The sequence below is a fragment of the Arvicanthis niloticus genome, chromosome 14 (genome assembly GCF_011762505.2).
Source record: "Arvicanthis niloticus isolate mArvNil1 chromosome 14, mArvNil1.pat.X, whole genome shotgun sequence".
Taxonomy (NCBI): Eukaryota; Metazoa; Chordata; class Mammalia; order Rodentia; family Muridae; genus Arvicanthis; species Arvicanthis niloticus.
In genome coordinates, this window is record NC_047671.1 from 48,939,688 (window position 1) to 48,964,887 (window position 25,200).

The 25,200-nt window shown below is 45.2% G+C and overlaps 1 long non-coding RNA gene across 1 annotated transcript in view; it reads right to left on the reverse strand.

Moving 5' to 3' along the window:
- The window catches only part of LOC143434334 (uncharacterized), a 314,842-nt gene that overhangs the window by 241,344 nt on the left and 48,298 nt on the right, over positions 1–25,200 (reverse strand). The window contains exon 4 of the long non-coding RNA XR_013103765.1: positions 23,811–24,068. This is a non-coding gene — a long non-coding RNA (uncharacterized LOC143434334). The remainder of the gene's footprint in view (positions 1–23,810; positions 24,069–25,200) is intronic.

The window sequence follows — 25,200 nt, forward strand, 5'->3', positions numbered from 1 at the left end:
CCTAACTGTGACATGTGACATGTGTCACATGACCAGTTGCCTCATGCTTCTGCCACTAGGTCTTGTCATCATGATTGGCTGTGACCCACTCCAATTGTAAGCTAAAATCAGCTCTTCTTCCTTTAAGTTGCTTCTCGGGTGTCTGAACACAGCAACAAAGAGAAGGAACAGTACAGTGTCACAGAGGAGGAAAGAGAAGTGAGGAGGGACACCATCTTACTCATTTCTGGCTTGGAAGATTGGATAGCAGGGGACACTAATTGATACAGCATACACGGGAGTGGGGTAGATTTGGGGGAAGCTCGCTGGTGCAAGCTCAGTTAAAGGGGCCTACATTAGGATAAAGATATCAGGCAGTCAGCAAGCATCTATCTACAAGAATCAACCCATCATCCTAGAGAGCCGCTTCATAGTCAGGCTCTTGTAAAAACATTTGTTAATCCTTAAGAGACTCAAAACTGGAAAATTTAGCAACACTGTTTCTGAATTCCTATCTGCAACAATTGGCTGAAGCCCAACAATGACCTGTCAAACCTTCCCCCAGTTTCTGGGGGAAGGCACTTTCATCTGACACTCCAACTCAGAATCTTGGGGAAGAGGTAGGAAATGGAGATACCCATCGAAGACTCACCAGTATCTACCAGGTGGCCCAAACCCTCATGTGGAGCCATCCCTAGGGAGAAAATGCAATAATAGGACATGATGGAATTAGGGAGGTGTCAGAGAGGCGTCCCCACCCCTGGTGGGGAGGAAAATTCTTTCTGGTAACAGAAAGAAACAGAACAGGTGGAGTGGAAAGAGGGAGCTTGAAATTTCAAGTGCTCTCCCCAGGTCTAATTCAGCAGAAGTCAGAGAAGCAACTGGGGAGTTGGGTGTCCTGTTTCACGGTATGGTTAAGGAGCCAGAGGGTAGCAGGCTGAGTACAGTTTGACAGGTTATAAATACAGCATGCACAGACCACCTGGGTCAGGGAGAAAAAAAAAAAGGTACCATAGAAGCTAGAGAGAATGTGAAGTCATGGGATAGTGACATTACCCTACCCTGGAAAAGGAAGCCGGCAGTGGAAGGGGCCTGGAGTGAGGAGTCCAAGAGAAGATGGGAAGAGGAGGCACAGATGGGTGGATACACTGTGTATACAGGCAAGAAGTATCCAGGTCTATAAGGCTGTCAGACGGAAAGAGACAAGAGCCTTGAGCAGAGAAGCATGTTTAGGGATCTGCTGGCTATCAATGGACCTGTGGCTGTGGGGGATGAGTGGCGACAAAGGGGGTGACTCAGGGTTCCTCTCCTTTTCCTTTGGATACCAAGACTGAAGTGAGAGAGGGAGTGCGGGCAGGTTAGCACAGGTTCCAGCTTATAAGAAGCAAGGGTGTTGGGCAAAGCAAGCCCTGGAGGCCAACAATGGGGCAGAATGAGCTGCAATTCTGAGCTCAGCCCTGGCCCCTGCCCCATCCCAGCACTGTTGTGAGCAGGAAGGGGAAGTGGGTACTGAGTCTCCTAAAAGCTGGAGTCAGACACCTGGCCCTAGGCCTTCTCCAGAGCACATGCAAGTTCAAATGCTTATCCAGACAGATGTGCCATAACCAAGATGGCCATCGGCACAATGCTATCTTACAGGGCAACTCACAAATGCAAGCTTTCATATAGAGGATGCCGGGGAGTGTTACTGTGGCACCTATCCTGAAGACAGAATGAGTGGGCTCTGCTCTTCGTCCTGACCATAGCTGCTACAGTGCCTCCTCTAGCCAAGGCCTCAGGCTTCCTTTGGGGACATGCTTAGCAAAGCAATTTGTTAAATTCCATTTGTTTGTTTGTTTGTTTGTTTGTTTGTTTGTTTGTTTAGGGTACATTTGAGTGTGTGGCCTTCCCCATTTCCCACTGACATCTTAATTAATTTTTTTTTTCATTTTCAACACTTGGTATTTGCTAATACTTTTCAGCATAGCATCTTCCTGTCTAATTATTTTTTTTCTCTATTTTTATTGGATATTTTATTTATTTACAATAAAGATGTCATCCCCTTTCCCCATTTCCCCTCCCTAGAACCCGTTACGCCATCCCCCTTCCTCCTTTATGCTTTTATACCATTCTGATTACATGCAAGTATTAAGGTCTGTTCTAGGTTGAGGAACTAGCAATACAATAGATGCAAATAGTCAAGGAACAAGCAAGACAATAAACACAAATAGTCAAAAAAAAAAAAAAAAAAAGCAAGGCATTAAACCCAATTACATGAATACTCCCGTGATTAATGAATTTTCTGACCCAATAGTTACCTGATTCTCTCTCTCTCTTTTGTGTCTTACTTATTTTATGACAAAATTAGCTATGAGGCAAAGGAAATGGAAAAGGAAATTTTAACATGGTGCAGCTGTACTCTCTCAACATGAAGGACTGCTGCAATAAAAAAAATTTCATGTCTCAAAAGTTCCTCCAGATCTTGAAAATAAATAAATAAATAAATAAATAAATACAATAAAATTGAAAAATAAAAAAATCTGAGTATATAGTCCTTGCACTGAAAAAAAAATCAATATGCTCTAATTTCTTCCAAAAACTGGGGACAGCAGAGGTAGGCAAGCTGGCGTTCTTTCACCTGTTTTGAATTACATGCTTCAATCCAGCAGACATCTCCCCAGAGGGGATGTGGGATCTTCTTTAGAGAAAATGCTAAACATCCATCTGTCAGAAACAATTTTGGGGTACTGAGGTGTAGAGATGGAGAACGGAACAGACCCTCCCTTGAGGCTGCTGCCTGTGAGAAACGGTCCTGTCTCTGCAAGCTGCATGTACTCATTACCCTTGATCAAGGGTACCCTGCACAGCAGGCAAAGCCGCCCACACAGGGGACACAGCAGTCCATGTCCTCATGAAGCTCATGCTCTCCTGTCAGAGCTGGTCTTGAGAGTAAGTGGTGGGGGAGGGAGGACGTAAACAGAGGCTGCAGCAGGGTCACAGGACTATGAAGAGCCAGTTTACGGAACAAGCCTTTCAGTGTCCCCGCCTCGCATCTGTTCTCTTATCCTGCCTCGCTGCCCTTCAGACACATTTCACGATTTGAAATCACATCTGTGAGTTTGTCTGTGCGTTGTTCACATCTGTTGCTAGACCATGAGCTCTCTGAAGACAAAGATGGACTGTCTTAGTCATGACTGATCCTCGGCATCTAGAAAATGCCTGGTACATGAAGAAAACGTCCTTCATGGTCACTTAAAAGTATGTCATGCATGGTCGGTACTTCCATGTTTTATCTAGGTAAGCATGTACCATGTTCAACCACTGAGCTTAGTATAACACACATTACTTCTTCCATGCCTCACAAAAACTCTTGGTGGGTAGTGTGATGCTTAATTTGTATTGTCAGTTTGAAAAACAAAGAAACACTTGGGTCAAATAAGGCATTTTGTACACTGTATAAAAGCAAGTATTCATTCAGGAATGAGAATAAAAATCAGGGGCAGAGCAAATAAAAAGAAACACTTAGGTCTTCAAAAAAACGCAGTATAATTTCATAAAAGAGACATGTATACTATGTTGAGATGGTGACAGTAAAGGCCAAAGTGGAAAAGAAAGAAACAAATAAACATTTATGCTGGGGCTGTAGCTTGGTTGGCAGAGTGCTTGCCTACTGAGTTTGTATCCCAGGGTTCCATCCCAACACTGCATACACTAAACATGAAGACAGCACAGTGCCATCCCAGCACTTGGGTAGTGGAGGCAGGTGACTCAGAAGTTCAAGCTCATCCTTGGGAAGAAAAGGGGAGGGAAAGAGAGAGAAGGGGAAGGGAGAGGAAGGGGATGGGAGGGAAAGAGAGAAGGGAAAGGGAGAGAAGGAAGAGGAGAGGGAGAGGAGAAGGAAGAGGAAGGGAAGGGTTGGGGAAGGGAGGGAATGGGAGGGAAGAAGGAAGGAAGATAGAAGAAGGAGGGAGAGTGGGGGGCAGGAGGGAGAAGAACAGGGAGGAAAGGTGAGAGTGGAAGGAAGGAAGACCTAGCAGATTGGTGAAGTACACATCTAGCTGTATCTATGACAGTATTACTGGGGCAATTAGATCATCACAGCTCTGATCTACTCAATGGATTAACTTCCTTGATGAATTTAAATACATACTACTGGGAAGTGGTAAAAGGTGGTGGCTAGCTGGAGGAAGCTGACTACTGTGATATGGATCTAGGGGATAGTTTTCAGTTCCTTCTGCTTTTCTCGGAGAATTAAGGATGTGGTGTTTCATCCAGAGCCCACATTTCCCAGACTCCTTTGCAGTGAAGTTGCCCAAACATGGGAACAAATAATGCATGAAAATTATCATGTGCTTCAAAAGAAATCATTTTCCAAGATGGCCTCTTTTCTTATTCCCATCTTTGTGAGTGACCAAGAAGGTATGACATGTGCCAGCTTGCTCTGACCACACAGAAGAGCACAACACCCGAGGGAAGGTGGACAACAGGATGGATGGAAGCTCCAGTTGCAGGATGATTCTGCAGAACAGAGGTGTATCCCAACCCCGGGGTCACTCTAGCTGCCATGGTGAAGAGAGAATAAGGAGCAACTAGGTTAGCAGCAGAGAGACAATTGGGTCATCTCTCACAGAAATAAGGACAGCTTTAACAAAGGTGGCAGTCTCCAAAACATGAGGTGTGATCAGATTCTAGATGTAGTTTCAAGCTATAATTCAATGGATAAATTCTACTTAGGGTATAAGAAAAATTTAAAAAAAAAAAAAAAAAAGATTCCAAGGATACCATAATCATTTTTAGCCTGAGTACCTAAAAGAATGGAGTGGCCATGAACTGAGGTAAAGTGGAACCTTGAGGCTGAGTCTGTCTTTGGAGAAAGATCAGAAGTCAAATTTTGGAGACGAAGCCAGACATAGTAGCCCATCCTGTAATCCTAGCACTTTGGGAGGCAGAGACAAGAGAATCATCAGGAGTTGTAAATCAGCTTGGTTTGGGTAGCAAGGTCTAGAACAGCGAGGTCTCCACAGTGAGATTATCTCAACAAGCAAAAAACAGGGCTGGGAGATGGCCCAGTTCATGCATGATGACCTGAGTTCCATCCTTATGAGTTCTCATTTTTAAAAGGCCAAGCATGGTGGTTTGCATCTGTAATCCCATTACTGGAGGAGGCAGACACAGGCAGGTACCTAGGGCTTTCTGAACATCCAGCCTAGTCTACTTGGCAGAGTTCTAGACCAGAACAAGACCCTGTGTCATTAAGTGCTGTACACCCAAGCCTTCATATGTACATAAGCAGCCATGCGTGCACATCCACATATTTACCTGTATGTTCACGCATGAGAATACAAGTACACACACAAACATCCAACGAACAAATACAAACAGAGGTTAAAGTTAAGTCTCTCTAGGTTTGGATTGTTTGTTGGTTGGTTGGTTGGTTGGTTTTGAGACAGTCTCACTATATAGCTCCAGCTGGACTGGTCTCACTGTTGAGCCCTGTACTGTATAGATTAGGTTGTCCTAAAATCTGTAGCAATCTTCCTATATCTACTTCCCAAGTGATGGGATTATGGACATTTAGCACCCCACTGAGCAATTCAATCTAGATCTGAATCCTGACCCTTCTACTCCACTCCCCCAAGACTCTGCCCAAATGACTTGGGTCTCCAGTGAGTTACTGTTCTCATCTATAAAGCTAGGACTAACTCATGGAGTAGACGATCAGATGAGGCACATGAGAGCCAGACTCTCATGCTGTTTAATTTTTCAAAAAGGCTCAGCACATTTAAGACTAGGAAGAAATCTTGCTCCATCATCGTATCTGTTAATTCCCATCTCCAAACACTCTGGACCAACAAGATTTTCAAAGCAGAGACATGGTTGTCAGCTGCAGCCTCAGCTCTTTGGGCAACCAGGCATTCGGTGGGGGAGTGGGGGGACAATGCTCAGAGTTCACAATACCTTGCACACTTTGCATTACTATATAATTAAGGGGGAAATTAAGAACTGTAAGAAGCAGGCCCTAAGTCTGCCACGTTTGGTATCAATGCAGTAGGCAGACTGTAATGGCTAGTGTTGGTTGTCAACTTGACTGTATCTGGAATGAACTACTATCCAGAAATGAAGGGCAAAACTGTGATCTGGATCTTGCAGCAGGAAGATAATATATTTGATCTTGAGGCTAGAAGACACAGGCTTTTGATCTAGATCTTAAGGAAGGATGACACAAGCCTTTAATCCAGATCTTGAGCCTGGAAGGCACACCTTTAATCTGGGCCACGCCTTCTGCTGGAAGCCTATATAAGGACAATGGAAGAAGGGTTTGTTCATTCTTTGCCTGATTGCTCACACCTTGCCAGCACAACCATTGGGGCCTACATCCTTGGGATTCCTCCAAACCATTGCATTCAGTTCCTAGATTCTAAACTGTTCCTTCAGTCTTAAAGACTGACAAATACAAGAAAGGTAAGCTGACAATATTCAGACTCACAACATAGGAACTAAAGTGCATGCAACAGTCCTAGCTCTCGGGGGGTGGGGGGGTGCTTAAGGAAAGAAAACCAAAAAAGAATGGTACCAAGCAATGTTTGGGGTGTCATTTATTTAAGCCATGTGTCAACATGCTTTCCAGCTTCAGCTTGTCTCTTTTAAGAAGTGGATTAAGCCACAGAGAAAAGCAAGTCAATGAGACAGGAAAGATGAAAGGGACATATGTGGGAAGAAATCAAACTTCTATTTGCAGACAGTGTGCTCTATTCTTAAAAGATCCAGGAAGATGCCATCGAAATGATTTGGGTCTGCTGGGCAGTAGTGGCATATGCCTTTAAACCCAGCCTTCAAAAGGCAGAAACAGGTGGATCTCTGAGTTTGAGGCTAGCCTGGTCTACAGAGGGAGTTCCAGGACAATCAGGACTATTGGGACTATGTAGAGAAACTCTGTCTTAAAAAACAAAAACAAAGTAAAAGGAAAGAAACAAAGAAACCAAGAAAAGAAAATCTCTTAAGCCCAGGAAGTGCTTTCAGCAAAGGACCAGGATACAAAGTCAACACCCAAAACTCAGTAGCCTTTGTACGAATAAGGAAGTTGCCAAGAACAAATTAAGGTGGATGGGGTGAGACTCCCATTCACCATAGCTTCATAAAGATAAAATACTTAGGAATATAACTAACCAAGGAGGTCAAAGACCTCTACAGTGGGACCTTTAAGACATTAATGAAAGAAATTAAAGGCAACACTGGGAAATAGAAAGACCTCCCATACTCATGAAATGGCAAAATTAATGCTGTAAAAAAATGCCATTTTTACAGTATTAATTTTGCTCAAGTGACCTTCAGCTCCAAATGTAATCCCTATCTAAAGTTCAATGGCATTCTTCACAAAAGTGTAAAAAAACAAAAAAAGCAAAACAAACAAACAAAAAACCAAAAACTAAAGTCCATACGGAGGCACAAAGTGATGACAAATGGAAAGATCTGCAAAAGGCATCATCCCAGGGCCCGAGCTCAGATGACAGACAGCACAGAGCTACAGGAGCTGGAACTGCGTGGGGCTGACACAGAGAGACTGCAGAACAATGGGACGAAACAGAAGATCAGAAATGAACGCCCAGGGTCCCAGCTGCCTAATTTTTGATAACACGCACACACACACCATACACTAGAAAAGAAACAACCTCTTCAGTGAATAATCCATATTCATATATGGAATGAAACTAGATCCACAGTTCTCATCCTGGGTCAACTTTTGTTTTTCTTTTTAAGTTTATGTAGCTGGGTGTGGTAGGACACAGCTTTAATCTCAGCATTTGGGAGGCAGAGGCAGGAAGAGGTCAATGAGTTCAAGAACAACCTGATCTACAAAGTGAGTTCCAGGACTGACAGGAATACATAAAGTCTCAGCCTGACTGTCTCTCTGTCTCTCTTTGTCTCTCTCTCTCTTTGTCTCTCTCTGTCTGTCTCTGTCTCTGTCTCTCTGTCTCTCTGTCTCTCTCTCTCTCTCTCTCTCTCTCTACATATATATATATATATATATATATATATATATATATATATATCTGTGAGCCTGCAAAATTTTTTGCACATCATGTACCTACATGAGCCTCAGAAGCCAGCAGGGGGTGTTGGATCCCCTGAGACCAGAGTTACAGGGATTTGAGCCACCATGTGCAGCTGGGAACCAAACCCTGGTCCTCTGCAAGAGCAGCAAGTGGTCTTTACTCTTGAGCCATCTCTCCAGCATCAGGTCAACAATCTTAATAACAGACCTGAAACTTTGAAAGTGCTTGGGGACATTTTAAGAAATAATGCAGGAACAGAACTTTCTAAAAAAAGGACCCCAAGGGCACAGGAAACCATGCTGGGAACTGACAATGGGATTCCAAGAGCTTAAAAAGCTTCTGCACAAAGGAAATAATCAGTGAAGAAAAAGGCTGCCTGCAGCAAGGAGGAAGCTTCTCCATCAGACTGACTGACACAAATGACTCTTACCTCCAAAGAAAGAAGGGATGGTTTATTCTATAGCCAAATCTGAGCCGGCTCCAATCTGGTAGTGGTTTCACCGAATTTTTATAGGAACAAACCAAAGAAGATCACAAACCAAGGCACTTTTCAGCTTCATTGGTAGAAACACAGGGAGATAAGTAATAAAATAAAGACACCTCTGTTCCAGGTCTCAGATACTGTCTGATGACACTCTTACCCTCTGATTACTGGATGCTAAGGCTGTATTTGTACATCCCAAAGGGATTTACCTCACAGTCACAAGGATGCTGAGTCACACGCAGAGGTGTGTAGTAAATGGCAGTTTAGGGGGCTAAAGATAGCCCAAGAGAATTTGGCTTCCAACGTGTAACATCTAACTCTGAAATCACCAAAGGTTTCAGTCTATCAGTAGCCTTGTAGAGTTTGGCACCAGCTTTTCTCCCCTCTGGGAGCTTCGGCTCCCAACAGTTAATTCACATCTAGAATATATCAAGAGCTGAAAAAACAAAACAAAACCAAAAAAAAAAAACAAAACAAAAAAAAAAACAAAACAAAAAAAAAACCAAAGCAGCCAAACAGAAATGGTCTGATATAGATAGTTCTCAGAAGAAACACAAATGGCCAACAGATATTTAAAAAGTGTTTTCACCAACCTCAGCCATCCGGGTCACACCAATTGAAACTACTCTGAGATTCCCTCTTACCCTTGTTATTGTGGCTATTATCAGGCCCACAAAGGATAGACAGCTGCTGAAAGCAGTCAGTCAGGCACCTAATCTCTGGAGGCAGAGGCAGAAGGATCACAGAAGAGGCAGCCTGAGCTATGTAGGGATTTTCAGGTCAATCAGGGCTGCATAGAGAGACCCTGTCACAAAAACCACATCATCAGGACAACAAGTTTTGATGAGGAATGAGGAGCTCTTACACAGGAATGTACAGGCAGGACTGGTCAGGATGTGAACTGGTCCAGCCACAACAGAATTCAGTATGGAGGACACAATCACTCCCCACCAGCAGCAGCAGCACCATAAAACCAACTGAACAAATCACAACATTACCTGACCTACACCAATCCTCAAAGGAATCTTAGCCAGCACATCCGCTCGTACTAATGCATGACCCAACTCACAATAGCTAAGAAATGAACCCAGCCTACACATTTGTTGGCAGATAAATGGATAGAGAAAACTCGGTATACAGACACAGTGGGGTTTTATTCAGTTGTAAAGAAAAAAATAAAATCACGACATTTGAAGGAAAACGGAGAATGAAATGAACCAGACTCAGAAACACAAGTAAAACATCACTTGTTTCCTCTCGTACGCTAAATCTAGATCTGTGCATACACGTGTGCGTTTGTGTGTGTTGAAAGGAGAAAGGGGACCAGGGAAAAGGGGAGACTTAAGGAAAGGAAAGGAAAGGAAAGGAAAGGAAAGGAAAGGAAAGGAAAGGAAAGGGAAAAAGCAAGAGTGATGGACAGATGTGACATGAAAGCAGATTACGGGGGGTGGGGGAAGAGGGGCAGGCAGGGAACCATCAGGAAGGGGCAGGGGAGAGGGAAAAGGCAGTACCAGGTATGTGTGAACATGTGTGTAATGAATACAATTAAATGTAATGATATGTGTGTGTGTGTGTGTGTGTGTGTGTGTGTACAAAAATGCCATAATGAAACTCGCATTACCTTGTATGCTTTCAAAATTAATTAAAAGGGGGAAGGAAAGGCGTTAGGGCTAATTAAACTATAGCTTTATGTAGCCGTATGCAGCTGGGAAGCTCAAATTAAAATCCTAAACTCCCATAAAACCTTATAAGACATTTTGCTTTTTTTTTTTTAAACCTGAGTGCACATTTCTCAACTTATGAAGCTTGTAGGCGGCGATGCTGTTATGTTGTAATGTCAAAGGGTCGGACACACCTACATTCAGAGGTCGGTGGAGACTTGTGGACACTCATTCTGACCTCACCCACTTCGTCCTGGGCCCATGACAGGACTACATTTCCCAGCTTCCCTACAGTCATCTATGGCGGGAGACTGGCCAGAGGAAAACAGGTTGATGTGTGAGCATCACTGTAAGGCCTGGGCCACGCAACTCCTCAAGCAGTGAGCACCGAGCTCTTCTTCGTACCTGGCCTCGGAAGCCACATCTTAGACAGCGGCAGAACCACCGTATGGAAGGGACCTAGGAGTTGGAATCACTGCTCAGGAGAGAAGTGTGTGCTCACATAAGGCACAATCCGCAAAAGCCAGCATAGATTGAGCCACTGGACCGTTAGTGTTTGCCGTCGTCGACAGCACAGCTCAAATCTGATCCCTTCCATACAGCCTCACTTTGGCTTTCACAGACACTAAGCTTACACAAGTCCAAGTCCAAGGCTGTAAGTCGGTTATCAGAGTCATCACCATCAACAGATTATACCCGGGTTAACCTTCCACATACCACCCTCATGACTGACATAACCAAAATGTGTCACTCTAGGTAGAAATATATCACTTCGTAAAGCAGGCTCTACAAAGAATATGCTGGCATCTTCTGAAAAGGGCAGATTTTATCTACCAAGACAAAAGTACCTAAGGAAATCAGTCCAAAATTAAATAATCTGATAGCCTGCCAAAATAGCACCAAGAGAAGAGGGATATCCTTTCAGCCACAGGGCCTTTGCATGTGCTGGCTCCTTTGGTGAAATGCCAAGGCTCTCCTTAGTCACAGTCTCCTGTAACAGTGCATGACCCACGGACTGTCCTCAACTAATGGCTGAATAAATTAAGTATATCAGGCTTGGAGGTTCTCATTTATTTAGCTGTTTATCTAGCCAAACCAACCACGGCATTGACTTTACTCACTGTGTGTGTGTGTGTGTGTGTGTGTGTGTGTGTGTGTGTGTGTGGTATCCACATGTGTGTACATTGTGTGTGCAGATGTGCACACAGACATGAGAGAGGGCAGCAGGTGTCCTCTTCCATCAAGCCGCCTTATTTCTTTGTGACGTTTCCTCCCAGCTGAAGCTGGAGCCTGGGGATTTGGGGCTAGGTGGCAGGTAGCAGTCCCCAGGAGGGCTCGAACCTTCCCTAAGCACTGAAGTTGTTGCACAGGACATTTTTATAAGCGATCTGAATTCAGGTCCCCAAGCTTGCACAACAAATGCTATTACCCACTGAGCCATTTCTCCAGCCCCTCTAATTTAGAGGATACTATCCCATACCGATAGTTGGATGTCTGTTAATACTGGTGAGATATGAAACTGGATAAGATGCTAAGAATCAAAATAATTAGTAGACAGGTATCCAAGGCCTATTCTGTATAATGTATTATTTACAGTGACCTGGGGGAGATCCTAGGATAAAGTATAGAGGGGCCCCTGTCTTCAAGCAATTTACGAATCATATACAGGGAGATACCATCCTGGGTTTCCTTGCAGGTATGACCCTTGTCCTGCCCTCAGTAAGGCTAGTCTGTGTGCTTCTTGTTTCAAGAAAGGGATGAAAAAAACAGAGAGAAAAATTTCCTCAGGGCTTCAAAGTTTACACCCTGTTGGGAATGAAATGGACTCTGGTAATTAACACCCTGGGTAAATACACCAAGGAGAGTACAGCTCCCTGACAACATATGAGATCAAAGTTAGCCCTACCACACCCACTGCTGCATTACCCCCACCCCCACCCCTCTACATGCCCCACAGTCCTGAGGCTTTGGACAGGATGAACTCCAGGGAAGAAGAAGCAGCAACAGAGAAGGTTCTAGGCAGGTTTGGAGTACCTCAAGTAGGACAGGACAGCCCTAGGAGTCTGAGAGAGGAACAGCGCTACAGGAAAATGCTAGCCAAGGTCCTGTGGACAGAGACTGGACTGGATGACTTCCACTCTAGCAGATGCCATCCGACAAATGCCCTCTGGGGACTCCATATACTGCACTAGATGTTTTGGCCCCGGTCTAGGGTTTAGATGCTGCCCTGGGGTTGAAATGTGAGCTGAATGGGGGGCAGGCGAGTCTATAGATTGGCTGACTTAATGACGTATGTGGTGGCTGGAAAGAGAATGGTCCCATAGGCTCTAATATCTGGATGCTTGGTCAATACTTGACAGAGATTGAGGGTGTGGCTTTGTTGGGGCAGGTCTGGCCTTGCTGGAGGAAGTGGGTCACTGGACATGAGCTTTGAGGTATAAAGGACCCAAGACAGGCCCAGTGCCTTTCCCTCTCTTCTTGCCACTTGCTGATCCAGGCATAGAACTCTCAGCTACCCCTCCAGCACCAAGTCTGCCTGCACGCCACAATGCTCCCTGCCAAGATGAAAATGGACTACGCCTCTGAACCTGTAAACTAATCCCAATTAAATGTTGTCCTTTATAAGAATTACTATGGTCATGGGGTCTTGTCACAGCAATAAAAAATTGACTAAAATACATGTTAACTTAATTGTTTTCAACTTTACAATGGTACAAAAGTAACTGCACATCTGTCCCCTCAATGATGCCTCTGCTGCTATTTTTTTCTTTCCTCATGGAGCCCAGCAATTTCCTTGCCAGAAGTACAGGAATTCTAATTCACCTCAATGCTGTTTTATAAACCAGGTATGTGCATACCCATTTCCAAGAGGGCAAACTGAGGTTTACCAGAACTGGACAGTCTGAATTCTATGTTCTCATTTCCCTGACTCCGGGTTCAAGGCCACCTATTTCGGCTTCTCACTGGGAAACCACTGCTAATACACAGAATTTGCTCCAAGACTGAGTAACTCTCCACCACTTTCCAAGCTCATCTCCCACCCCGACCCCCGACTCTCAGTCTGGTGAACACATGCTACAGTTTAAACCAATTCAGGGTTTAACCTGTAATGGCTAATAGCTGCTATATAATCCTAAAAGGTGCACCAGACCTCTGGTAGGTGTAGACAAGCCACAAAGAAACACATTCTGCATCTTGGTATTCTGGGACAGTCCATCCCTCGATCATACACCAAACTGCATGTAGAATGCCCCAGAGGCTTCTTAAGACCACTCTTTGTTTCAGATGCTACAGCTGAAAGATTCTATAAATAACTCACGGCAGCTACTCACTCGTTTTGTTGGCTTTCTCTAACCCAGATCTGTTCATATAGCATTTCGACCAACGCCTAAAATACTGTTATTTTGCAAGAAGAGCATTCTAGAAACAAGGAATTACGTGTCAGACAAATAACACTCCAGATTCCGGCCTCCGTCCCCTTTAATTTATGTTAAACATGGTATTTTTAAGCCGTCACTACTTTTATCTTCCACTAGAAGCCGGATTCTCTGACCTTCCTTTCTTGTCAGTTCCTACAGCTCTCTCCTCCCCTTCCTGGTTTGTTGGGTAATTTCTATGCGTGCTTTTGCCTACATCTCTCTTTCTTTCCTGCTCAGTACAACGAACAGGAGAGTGCAATTTTCCTATCTCCTCCAATGGAGACTCCAGGCCTATACTCCCTTAGCATAGCCTGCCCATCCCCCATAAGGCAGCAGTCCAGAGAAGAGTTGCCTGGCACTGACCAGGGACTGGTAGGACAGGGAAAAAACTCAAGCTCTGCTGTACTGCAGCTGCCCTTCTCCAGGAGATCCCTAAAAGAAAGCACAGCAATGCAGAGGCTCAACTTTGAGCAGAACTCTTAACACCAGTGTTGGGCTGGGACTCCCCCAGCTACTGTACCCCAGGTGTCCCTGAAGGTCCACTCCCAGGTCCAATTAGAGCCTCCAGCAAGGGCCAGCCACCATCACAAAACATCAGGAGGGAGTAAGCAAGAGAAAATGAAATGACAAGAACCCCAGGGTACCTCCCCGGACCACCTCCAACCAAGGACAGGAATAGGGGCACTTGAATGAATGAATGACTCTCAAATAAATGCAGTCAGTCAGGCATTCACTTACTACACCCAGGTCTAAGCTCAAATGACTCCACCTTTTGCTCTGACACAGCGAGAATGACCACTTCACTGCACTCTCAGGACCAAAGACTTTGGAAAGAACAGGAGAGAGAGGTGTCCCCCACCTCACCCCGAGGCAACAGGGATCCTGGTCTGGCCCTGTAATAGGAGACTGAGAGAGACCCATGCAAGGCTGTGAGGACCTCACCTTGGCTTGAAATCTGCCCCTGTGTCCCCTCATCATTCCACACACAGCACATCCTCACACCCCCTCAGAGTGACAGCCTGGGGATGTCAGGCTAACAGGGTTACAGGGAAGCCACACTCCTTACTTCCATCCCTTAGAAGGGCCCAAGGGGAAGGCAAAGGAGCCGAGCCATCCCAACTCAACCCTTAGCTAGCACGCACGCACGCACGCACGCACGCACACACACACACCATGTCTCTAAGCCTTATACTGTTCTGTTCTGCTTATTCTTTTAAAGCCTTATTGGGATTTAACTGGAAAGCATAATGTGTATATGTACAGAGACCAAAGTGAAGATTTCATGTATGTATACACTGTGAAATGTGGACCACGCTAAACACACCCATCCCCGCGCAGGCTTTGTTCTAGGGGTAAGAGTGCCTATGGTCTATTTACTCAGCCAACCTCATCATAAGGATACTGTTGAATGCAGTCCCACCACACTGCACTACACACGCGAACTTACTCACCCAGAGTTCAGTACACACACTTTGACCAACATCTCTCACCCCCCACTCTGTAGCCCCAACAAGCACACTCTACTGTTTCCAGGTTCATTTTTTTTCTCCTTTGATGAGGTCTCACATAGTCCAGGCTGGCCTCAAACTTGATATACAGCCAAGAATTATCTTGAACTCCTGATCCTCCTGTCTCTGCCTTCCTACAACCCAGACAGCAGGCTTAGGCCACCACGCCTGGTTTATGTGCTGCTGGGAACAGAACTGAGTTACATCCACAGCCCTTAGAATTTTTCCTAAGCCATAAGTTTGGAGTCTAGCTTTACCCAAAGGGCTGACGGGACAAGGAGAACCCGAAGAGACTCAGCCTTCCTCTGCCTTGCTCATTCCAAGATAGTTCAGTCAAATAAAACCAGGTGGCTCGGTGCTGCAATCTGCCTTAGATCCTGAGAGCCACCGTGAGTCCCCCTCCCTGCTTCCCCCACAGCTGCTACCCCTTGTCTATCAAAATAAATTCCAAATCCTTTGTCACATCAAGACAGACTCCCAGAACAGCATCACATGCCGAGTGAGGCTGGAAGACAGACAGCAAGGGCACAGCCACCTCAAAGACAACAGACTACTGAGGTAACCAGGGGTTGTTTTCATGGAAGGACATGACTGCAGAGTCCCTGACATGTCACTCAAACCCGACCTCCATGTCACTTCCCTTCTTTCCTGCCCACCCCACTACACTCTATGCTCTTTCCCCTCAGGGATACATGCATCTCCTAAGCTACCTTCTACTTCACGTCTTCACTTCCTACCTCCAAAGAACACTATGCTAGTTACTTCAGCATTTGAAGAAATGTTACATACAATTTACAAAAAAAAAAAAAAAAAAAAAAAGTAGCCAAACAGAAATGTATACCTTGAACAAATCTTTCCAACAGATGGGACTTAAGGCATTTATTATCCTTCTCTGGTCTGGGACTTTTCAGGCATGCAGCTAGCAGTGGGCCAAGCTGAAGCTGTTTGATGGTACCTCTCTGACCAATTACATACTAATTAAAAGACCACAGCGCACTGGAGGTAGCAGCTTTGCATATGGACTTTAATTACTGGGTCCCAGTTTTGCCAAGAAAACACAAAAGGCTTTTTCTGGCTGGATGCTGAGGTGTAGAGGGAACACATGGCTTGCATGGGAGGGGCGGGGAGGGCAGGAGTGTAATCCAGAGCAGGAAGCCCAGCAGACACCCTCCTCCATCCCCCAGCTCCCTGCCCCCACCCCTGAGATCTCCTGCAAGGCCTGAGGACCAGCCTTATCCTAAGTCCTACATTCAGTGCCTCCGGAATAAAAGGCATTCTCAGTAGACTTGGCACAGCTATCCTGGACTCTGCATGTCCCTGGGACTTCTCTGGATTGGCCATACTTTTCAGTCCTGTGGCTTTCTCTTGATTTGGGGCCCAAACCTTTGCCTCTCCCTTCCGTATAGGTCTCATAGAGCCTGGGGTGAGGATGGGTTCCAGAATTAGTTTTTGGCTACCCAGAACCCATTCCTCTGTCTCTCTCCTAGTTAAGCCAGAGTGTAAGGCTGAGGCAGGACTGCACCCTCAAAGCAGGAGCACGTGACCTGGGCACGACTGACGTGCACACGCAACACCTTCTGCCCTACTGTTTCAAGGATGGGTACATGACCCAAGGCACTATCCATTGCACACTTGGGGAGACGTGTTATCTATTCAAGTCAGGGTTAGAAATACTGTACACAGTTGTCCTGAGGAAGAGTAGATCTGAAAGCAAGCAGCCTCCCAGGGGACAGAACTGAGAAAAGAAAGAAGGAAGCTACAACTGGCCAGTTGCCATGATGGATCAAGCCATTCCTAAAGGAATCGACTTAGAACTTTTTCAAGAACTGTACATTAATAACTTATTTTTGTATTTGCACTGTCTCCAGTGGGCTTTCTATGTACAAAATCATCCTGTCTGGCAAGAATAAGACTGGAGGCAAGAAGCTAAAATGTGCAACCCTCCAAGGAACGCACTGAGCCAACCTCTGAGGGGCCCTAGAGATCTTGGCCATAGTCAAAGAGTCCAGAGCTGGAGGAGCTGCTGGAGACGAAGACCAGGTCAGCTGTCTCTGCCAATTGTCTCTTCACAGGTGTGCACATGAAGGTCAGTTAAAGGAAAAGGTCCCACAGGTGCCAGGTGACAAATTCTTCCCATCGATCTCTCAGAGTCTCATATGCAGCTGGGGTTCCCTAAAGCCGGAACTGAACACTGCAGAGTTCCCTCTTGAATGGCCTGCTAACAAAAGCTTCTTCCCTTCTTCTTTTTATACAGCAGACTCCTTTTCCAATCCCTTCCCGAATGGACAGCCTCCACACCCTACCTCACTCTCCCATCGTCTCTGACACCAGCCGCATCCTGGTTGCTCCTGAGTCTGACCTTTCAGTTGCTCAAAACCCTTTCTTCTTAAGTCTAAGCCACCTACAAACACTGACTCACCTACACTACTCACCTCTGCATCCTTTAACTTCCTTTAACTTCATGCCCAGCCTTCTCCATCCTTTCTCTATTCTCACAAGGAATTATAAAGTGCATCAAAGACAGCTACAGTGTTTTTGCACCCTGCACACACACACACACACACACACACACACCTCTGAAATTCATTTTTTATAACATAGTAATCTTTATCTGGTTAAAGATATGTATTTCTTCCTATGGTTAGACCTCAGGTGCCTAAAAGATCTTTATATACTCTTCAGAGACAGGATCTTGGGCTGGCTTCCAACTCCTAGGTAAAAGCAATCTTGCTTTGGCCTCCCCGGTGGCTGGAATGTACCACCAAACCTAAGGTACCTGACAGATTTTCAAAAGGCTTGGGGTGGCCGTAGAAAGTGTGTCTAATTCTCTATTTCCTGCAGCCTCCTGAAATGACACGATCAGTTATTTTTGGTTCTTGTGACTACATTCCCCTATTTCTCTGACAGATTCATGCCACTTGCCAGCATTTAGTGTTAGCCAAGATCTGGCAATGCACAGATGGAAAGCTTCATGCAAACATAAAATAAGGGTACTACTCTCTGGAACCCAGCATGCAGTTGGAAGCCCTCGAGAAGGGCAATTATTATTTTTATATTCCTGTCAGGGCGTCTTATGAATTTGCAGTTGTCAGAGAAAGAACCGTGAGAGTCTGGATGAGATTCATAAGCTCATTTGTTTTCTGGTCCAGGTGAGAGCGTTTATTAGGATGTTGGGCTGGGAAGTGGGTGTGGGGAGATAATTCCGATAAAAACGTGTGATACCTTCATCACCTGACGCCCTTTTGCAGAAATTTGCAACTTCTCATGGATGTCATCTGATTGGCAGTGTCTTCTATTACCAGAAGTTTTTCTGGGGTGAAAAATAGGAATTAAAAAAACAAACAAACAAACAAAAAAAAACCCTGACAGATATTTATGATAGGTGCAAATTCTAGACCTCTTCTCTTAGCATCATGATTAACATAACTAATTAGGTTGTTTTTTTCTATACGTCTTTCTTCTGAATATTCAGCTTCAGAATGACAATTCACTATGGACCAAGCAACGTACCTTTCCCAGCCTGGTTTCTCTACCCTATTGGGGACCAACTTGTATATCCTTTCACGCTTCTTCACTGCGTCCTTCTTTTTCTCTCTGGCCAGCATTGCACCTGCCCTGATGACCCTTTCCTTTCAAGGATCTGAGGTCTGCCATCCAGAGAGTATCTGTGACCCAACCCTGGAAAGTGTGGCCCATTGCTCCCAGGGTGAATATGTTACTGCTGTGAAACAGAAGTAAGGAAAGAGAAGAGGGGAAGCCTGGATTCTTACTGCCTTCTCTGTCTGACTAAGCTGAGATATTTGTTCCCTGAACATGCCTGGAGTCACATATCAGAAGATTGTGTGACCTTCATGGCTCATTCAGAAATGGTATCAGCCTGTCAAGCCCGTGTGTTCCACTGTATGGTTCTGTCTGTCACTCAGCCCACTTTGCAATTCCATCTTTCAAACAATAATTGTCATAGCTTTGACCTCTGGCCCCGCTTTCTGAATGCCCAAAACTAAGAAGTAGGTTTTCTCTAGCATAAAACATTTCAATCTGTTATCTGTGGGACACCTGTAGCAGATTTTCTGAGGTGCTCATTAGAAAGGAAAGGTCCTGGACCCACCCCAGAGAGACAGAGGCAGTAAAACTGGAGTCTGCAATGTCATCTCAGTAGCTGTTAAAGACACAAAACATATGGGACACTGATCCAAATTTTGTCTGTGTGCCCCAAGTCTAGAAAGGATAGTTATGGTGTGTGTGAGTGTCTTCCTCTTTCTGCCTCATCTACGATGTGACAATCTCAGTGCCCCCAAGGGGCCTTTTTTCTTTTACCTCTGAGTTTCCCAGACAGCCTCCCCTTTTGCCTTTTTCCTGAAATAAGACTAGATTTCCTAAAATAAGACTAGGAAGCCAGATGCCTGGTTAGAGGTAGTGCAATACAATACACAAAGCGCACATTCAAATTCCACCAGAGATCAGATCCAGTGAGTCCTCAAGGGGACAGGACCAGGCTGTGCCTGGATTCTGAGCCCTCTTGTTTTTTCCGCTTAATTCTTATACTAAGGCTACAGCCACATAAGACAACACACCCAGTAAACTCCACAAGAGAGGAGCTGGATGCTACCTCCGTGCACACCCGTGCTTAACGAGACACACAGTGGCAGGGATGTACAATTCACTCCTGTCCATTTTCTCCTTTTCAGCCACCCCACACCTGAGCTGCTCAACTTAATCCCCTGACTTGATAAACACTCCTACTATTTGAGAACTTTCTATTCTTTCTTCTGTGTGACTTTCGCCAACATCCATTTGATTACACTTGGATTAGTTTCTCTTTTGTGTCTTTATTCTTCCTGACTAAAGAAGCAGAAAATGTTCTCCCTGATCCCAAGAGCACAGTTTGATTCGCTGGGACATGGTAGTCAGAACTGAACTTACAAGCGTTTGTCGTGAACTAATGTATCTCTTTCCCGATGATTTCCCCCATTCAGTCCCCTTTGCTGTTGTGGTGGTGGTTGATTTTATTTATTTATTTTTATACAGGTGAGTGTTTAGTCTTGCATGAATGTCTGTGCTTCACGGCCATGCCAGTATCTGTGGAATTCGGAAAAAAGTGTCAGACACCTGAGACTGGAGTTACAGAAAGCTGTGAGCTCCTCTGAAAGAGGAGCCAGTACTCTTAACCACTGAGCCATCTCTCCAGCCTCTCATTCAGTCCCCTTAAAGGGGATTGGTCCTAGGAACCCGTAAGGATATCATAGCCCTCAGGTAATCATGTTCCTGATATAAAATGATATGGTATTTGCATGTGACTTGCATCCTCTTGTGCCCTAAAGTTCTCACAATACCCAATATGAGGTAAACACTATTAAATTATTATTAAATTGTATATTAAATTAAATTATTAATTATTCTGTCTTGTTTAAGGAATGACAAGCAAAAATTTGGTGTATTTTCAGTCTAGATTTTTTTTTCTGAATATTTTCCATCCACAGTTGGCTGAATCCGTGATTATGGGAGCCATGGATACAGAGGACTGACCTATTTTTATCACCTACGGAAGTGCTATCTAATCACAAAGTCTAGAATCAAACCTCTAGTACTGGTACCCCTTCTCTACTGCTGATGGTGATTTTCCCTACAGTGGCTATCTGGTACCACAAAAGTAGCTGTTCCTACGTCCACACTCACAGATGACCTGAGTCAACCCACAAGGAGAGTAGATGGTCAGTTCACCACCCTAGACTCTTGTTCCCTCTACCAACCCTCTGCCTTCTGCAGGCTTAGCTCGGTGGGCCCTCTGCCACACAGTTCTCCATATATAGCCAGCACTTCATTTCAGGATAACACATGCCGTCTTCATGTCTAGCTTTCTTACAAGCTTTCCCGCCACATCAAGCTCCGAGCTCATTTCCCCCAATATTGCCTCTACAAACGTCATCGGCACCATCTACCCTAAAGCCCTGCTTCACACTCTTTCATCCTGGCATCTAAAACGTGTCTGGGAACATCCCGGGAGACTCACAGTCCCCACCACAGAATCTCCATGTGGGCCTTTCACTGTTGCTCCTTTGAAGCCTTCAAATCCCCCAATGAACAGTTGTCTCTTCTTTGTAAGTCTGTGTGGACTCTGTTTCCTTCGGTCTTTGTCCTGTGCTTTTCAAGCCAACCGAAATCTGAGCCGAGGGACGAAGTTCCTTAATTGGCTTTGGCAGGCCACTTGTTTCATGCTGACATGCGTCAAGCTCCCTGTTATATCAGGCTTCAGGCATCCTGTCATGGTTCTCTCCCCAGCCTAGATCCTTAGGTGCTGGTAACTGGTCCCCACCCCAAGCTTAGCACAGCTTTTAATGTTAACTTGGCTTTCCAGCTATCTTACTCTCCAGGCCTGCACATCTGGAACCATTCACAACGTGGTGGTTGAAATTTCCACTAATTCAAATGGAATGCTAGGGATGGAGGCCATTGGGAGGCCCTCAGCTTCCCTCAGTCCAGGCAAGTCATTCCTCTGTAAGAAATCCATGTGTCAACAAACATCCTAGAAAGGGCTCACTGGGGCAGGACCCTAAACTCAGGATACAGGAGAAGTCCAGCTCTGGATGTGGTAGCCCTGAGGTAAGGCTATAGGCAAGGCTATGAAATAAATGGTGTCCTTTCAAACTTTCCCTTTTAAGAAGAAGACTACGTGGCTGGAGAGGTAGCTCTGCAGTTTAGAGCACTTGCTCTTCTAGAGAATCAGAATTTGGTCTACATAATGTATGTTAGACAGCCCACAACTGCCTTTAACTCAGCTCCTGGGGATCTGATGCTTCCAGCTCCACAAGCATTTGCACTCACATGCATGTACTCACATGTAAACACACACACACACACACACACACAGATACACACACACAACCCTACACATAATTAAATATAATGAAAAGAATTAGATTTTTTTTAATGCTAGAAAGTATTTCCTCTTTCCCTCTTCACTTCCCTACATATTTTTTAAATGTTAGAAGGTATTTCTCCATTCTCTTTTCACTACCCTCCCACCCCCCACCTCCTACCCCTGTATTATGAAGGCACCATGAGAAGGTAGCTGCTGTCTGCTAGTTGGGAAGAAGATCTGGACCAAAACCTAACCATGTTGGCATCACGACCTTGGTTACCTCAGTCCCCAGCTGTGGGAACCAAAAGCTCTGCAGTTGACACGCAGCCCATGTTCTTTTGTCACAGAGCCAAGCTTATAACAAGCTCCAACACCCTTGCCTAGTTCACCTAGGTCACAGAAACAAACTGGAATCCAGGTGCAAGACCCTCTTTGCTCAGCCATTGTGCCTAGGAAGGGTGCAAATATCAGGGAAGCAGCAAGAAAAACTAGGAAGAATCACATAAAAACACTCCATCCTCTCCACTTCCAACCCACTGGAAAACACCGAAGGACTACATTATATAATCATAAGTATCTTTTACTGAACATATTTACCTGCATATAAATGCATGGACTAAAATCCTGTAAAGGTACACACTGAACGGGCAGCCATGGTAATCTCTAGAGTAGACTGGGAAAGGGGAGGGGGAAGAGGCAAAAGATGTCAATGATTTCAATGTGTTTGTCTATAAAAGGAAAACCACACAGTCTTCTGTTTATCTGCTGAACAAAGAAAGAACAGAGGCAGTGTGTGGAGCATGGTGGGCCTGGCTTCCCTGTTCCATGTGGCATCCTCCTCTCTAGGCCTTTTCTCTGGGACAGGAGAATGGAAAGTTTGAAGGTTCGTGTCTGTTTGTCCCACGGATGTCTTATCTCTAGTAGTTGGCATCACACTCATCCCATGGTAAGTGTGACTTCAACACACATGTCCTGGTTAGGTTTTGCGTGTTTGTTTTTATTTATCTTATGAATTTATTGGGTCAACTTAATATAAGCTAGAGTCATTTAAGAAGGGACCTCCTCCTCAACTTCAAAACCCCACACACACCAGAGAGGCTTGTGGGAAAGCCTGTGGTGTACTTTAGTGATTGATGTGGGAGATCACAGCTCACTAGGGCAGGCCCAACCCTGGACACATGGTCCCAAATTGTACGGAGACAGAACCAGGAAGCAACATCCGTTGCTTCAGTTCCTGCCTCCAGGTTCCTGCTTTGAGTCCCTTTTGGTCATGATGTTGTATCCATCATGACAACAGAAAACAAACCAAGACAGTGAATTTTACTTTATTCATGAGTAAAAGAAATGAGGAGAAGCAGAGCTCATCAAGACGATTCTGTGAGAACCTGGCCAAGAGATACAGCAGAGCCTCAGGACAGAAACCTGGAGACTGGATATGCACAGGGGTGGCACAAGTGGGAAGGATGTCAGTTTGGTTCCAAATATAAATGGCTCACAGCATTTTTTTGTTATTATTAAATTTATTTATTTATTCTCTTTACAACCCAATATCAGCCCTACCTCTCCTCCCAGTCACCCTTCATGTAAGTTCCCCCCCATTCCCTTTTTCCCCTTCTCTTTAAGGTGAAGTCCCCCCTCCCCCCACCCACCACCCACCCCTGTGGGTGTCAAACTCCACCCCCTCCCTAACCCCATCCCCTATGCACATCAAGTCACTGCAGGACTAGGCACATCCCCTCCCACTGAGACCAGACAATGTGCTCCATTTAGAGCCTCAGGGTCCACAGGCAGATAGGTAGACAACAGGCTCAGGGACAGCCCCTGCTCCAGTTGTTTGGGGGACCCGCATGAAGACCAAGCTGCTTACCTGCTACATATGTGCAGGGGGCCTAGGTTCAGTCCCTGCTTGCTCTTTGGTTGGTGATTCAATTTCTGAGAGCTCCCAAGGGTCCAGGTTAGTTGACTCTGTGGAGTCCCTGTCCTCGTCTGGTTCCTCAAGCTTCCTCCCAACTCTTCTATAAAACTCTCCACGAGTTTCATCTAATGTTTAGGTGTGAATCGCTGCATCTCTTTCCATTGGCTGCTGGGTGGAGCCTCTCAGAGGACAATTATGCCAGGTTCCTGTCTGCAAGCATAACAGAACATCATTAATAATGTCAGGGATTGGTTCTTGCCCACGGGATGGGTCTCAATTTGAGGCAGTCAATGGCCATTCCCTCAGTCTCTGCTCTATCTTTGTCCCTGCATATCTTGTAGGCAGGACTCTTGATGGCACCTGAAAAGCACACTGGAGGCAGAAACTATGGTTCCAGCACTGAGAGAGATCATATTCCCTACAGTATGTAGCCCTGTATTTTCTGACCAACCAAAGCCCATGAGAGCCCCATGGAGACTCTGTCCTTCTACAACATCCAGGAGCAGCGTTTAAGGGACAAATATGCCCAGTGCCACACTGAACCTAGACTGCTCCCATCACTTGGTAGAATAACTCACTTTCTGATCCAATCTCTCCACCTGTAAAGTAAAGATGGCCCCATGATCAGCATCCTGAGGAAAGGGTTAAACAAAACCCACCTGCAGAGGAAGATAGCCAGGGACAGTCATGGGACCTCACCATACAGAAGGTTCTCATTCTAACTAATTAGTTGACTTTAACTAAACAGGTTATCCTTAGTGGGTTCAACTCAATTAGGCAGGGGGACTGAGATTTTCCTGGCAAGCAAGCAAGGAAGGAGGGAGGGAAGGAGGGAGGAAGATGAATACAGACCACAGATGGACCCACAGACAGACTGACAAACTCCATCAGCTAGTGGATCCCCACTGGATTTTCCCTTCCTTTCCTGTGCATCCCCTTTCAGACAGCTGGGCACAGCCAACTGGGAGCAGAGTCCTGGGAGCATCTCAATCATTTCCCTTGGGATTTCAGCCTCACTTATCCATCCACTCCCACAGTCACCCAAGCCTCTGTGTAAGACAGCTCCTCACATACGCAGTCTCCCACGGCTTCACCTCTCTAGCTGAGCCCTAACTGAGATACACTTCCCACCGGGGTTAACTTGGGAGCAAAATAAAGTTACTTCCTCTTTTCCACACTAAACACTGTTCAGGATCTAAGAGCTGATGTAAACAAAATAGAGCTGTTTGTCACTATTTGTAATAGTTCTAACCTACAAAGTCACTGTAAACCCTGAATTACTGACTCCAGCATCACTACTTCTTAGGAAAACTATATTCATTCATTCATTCATTTATGCATG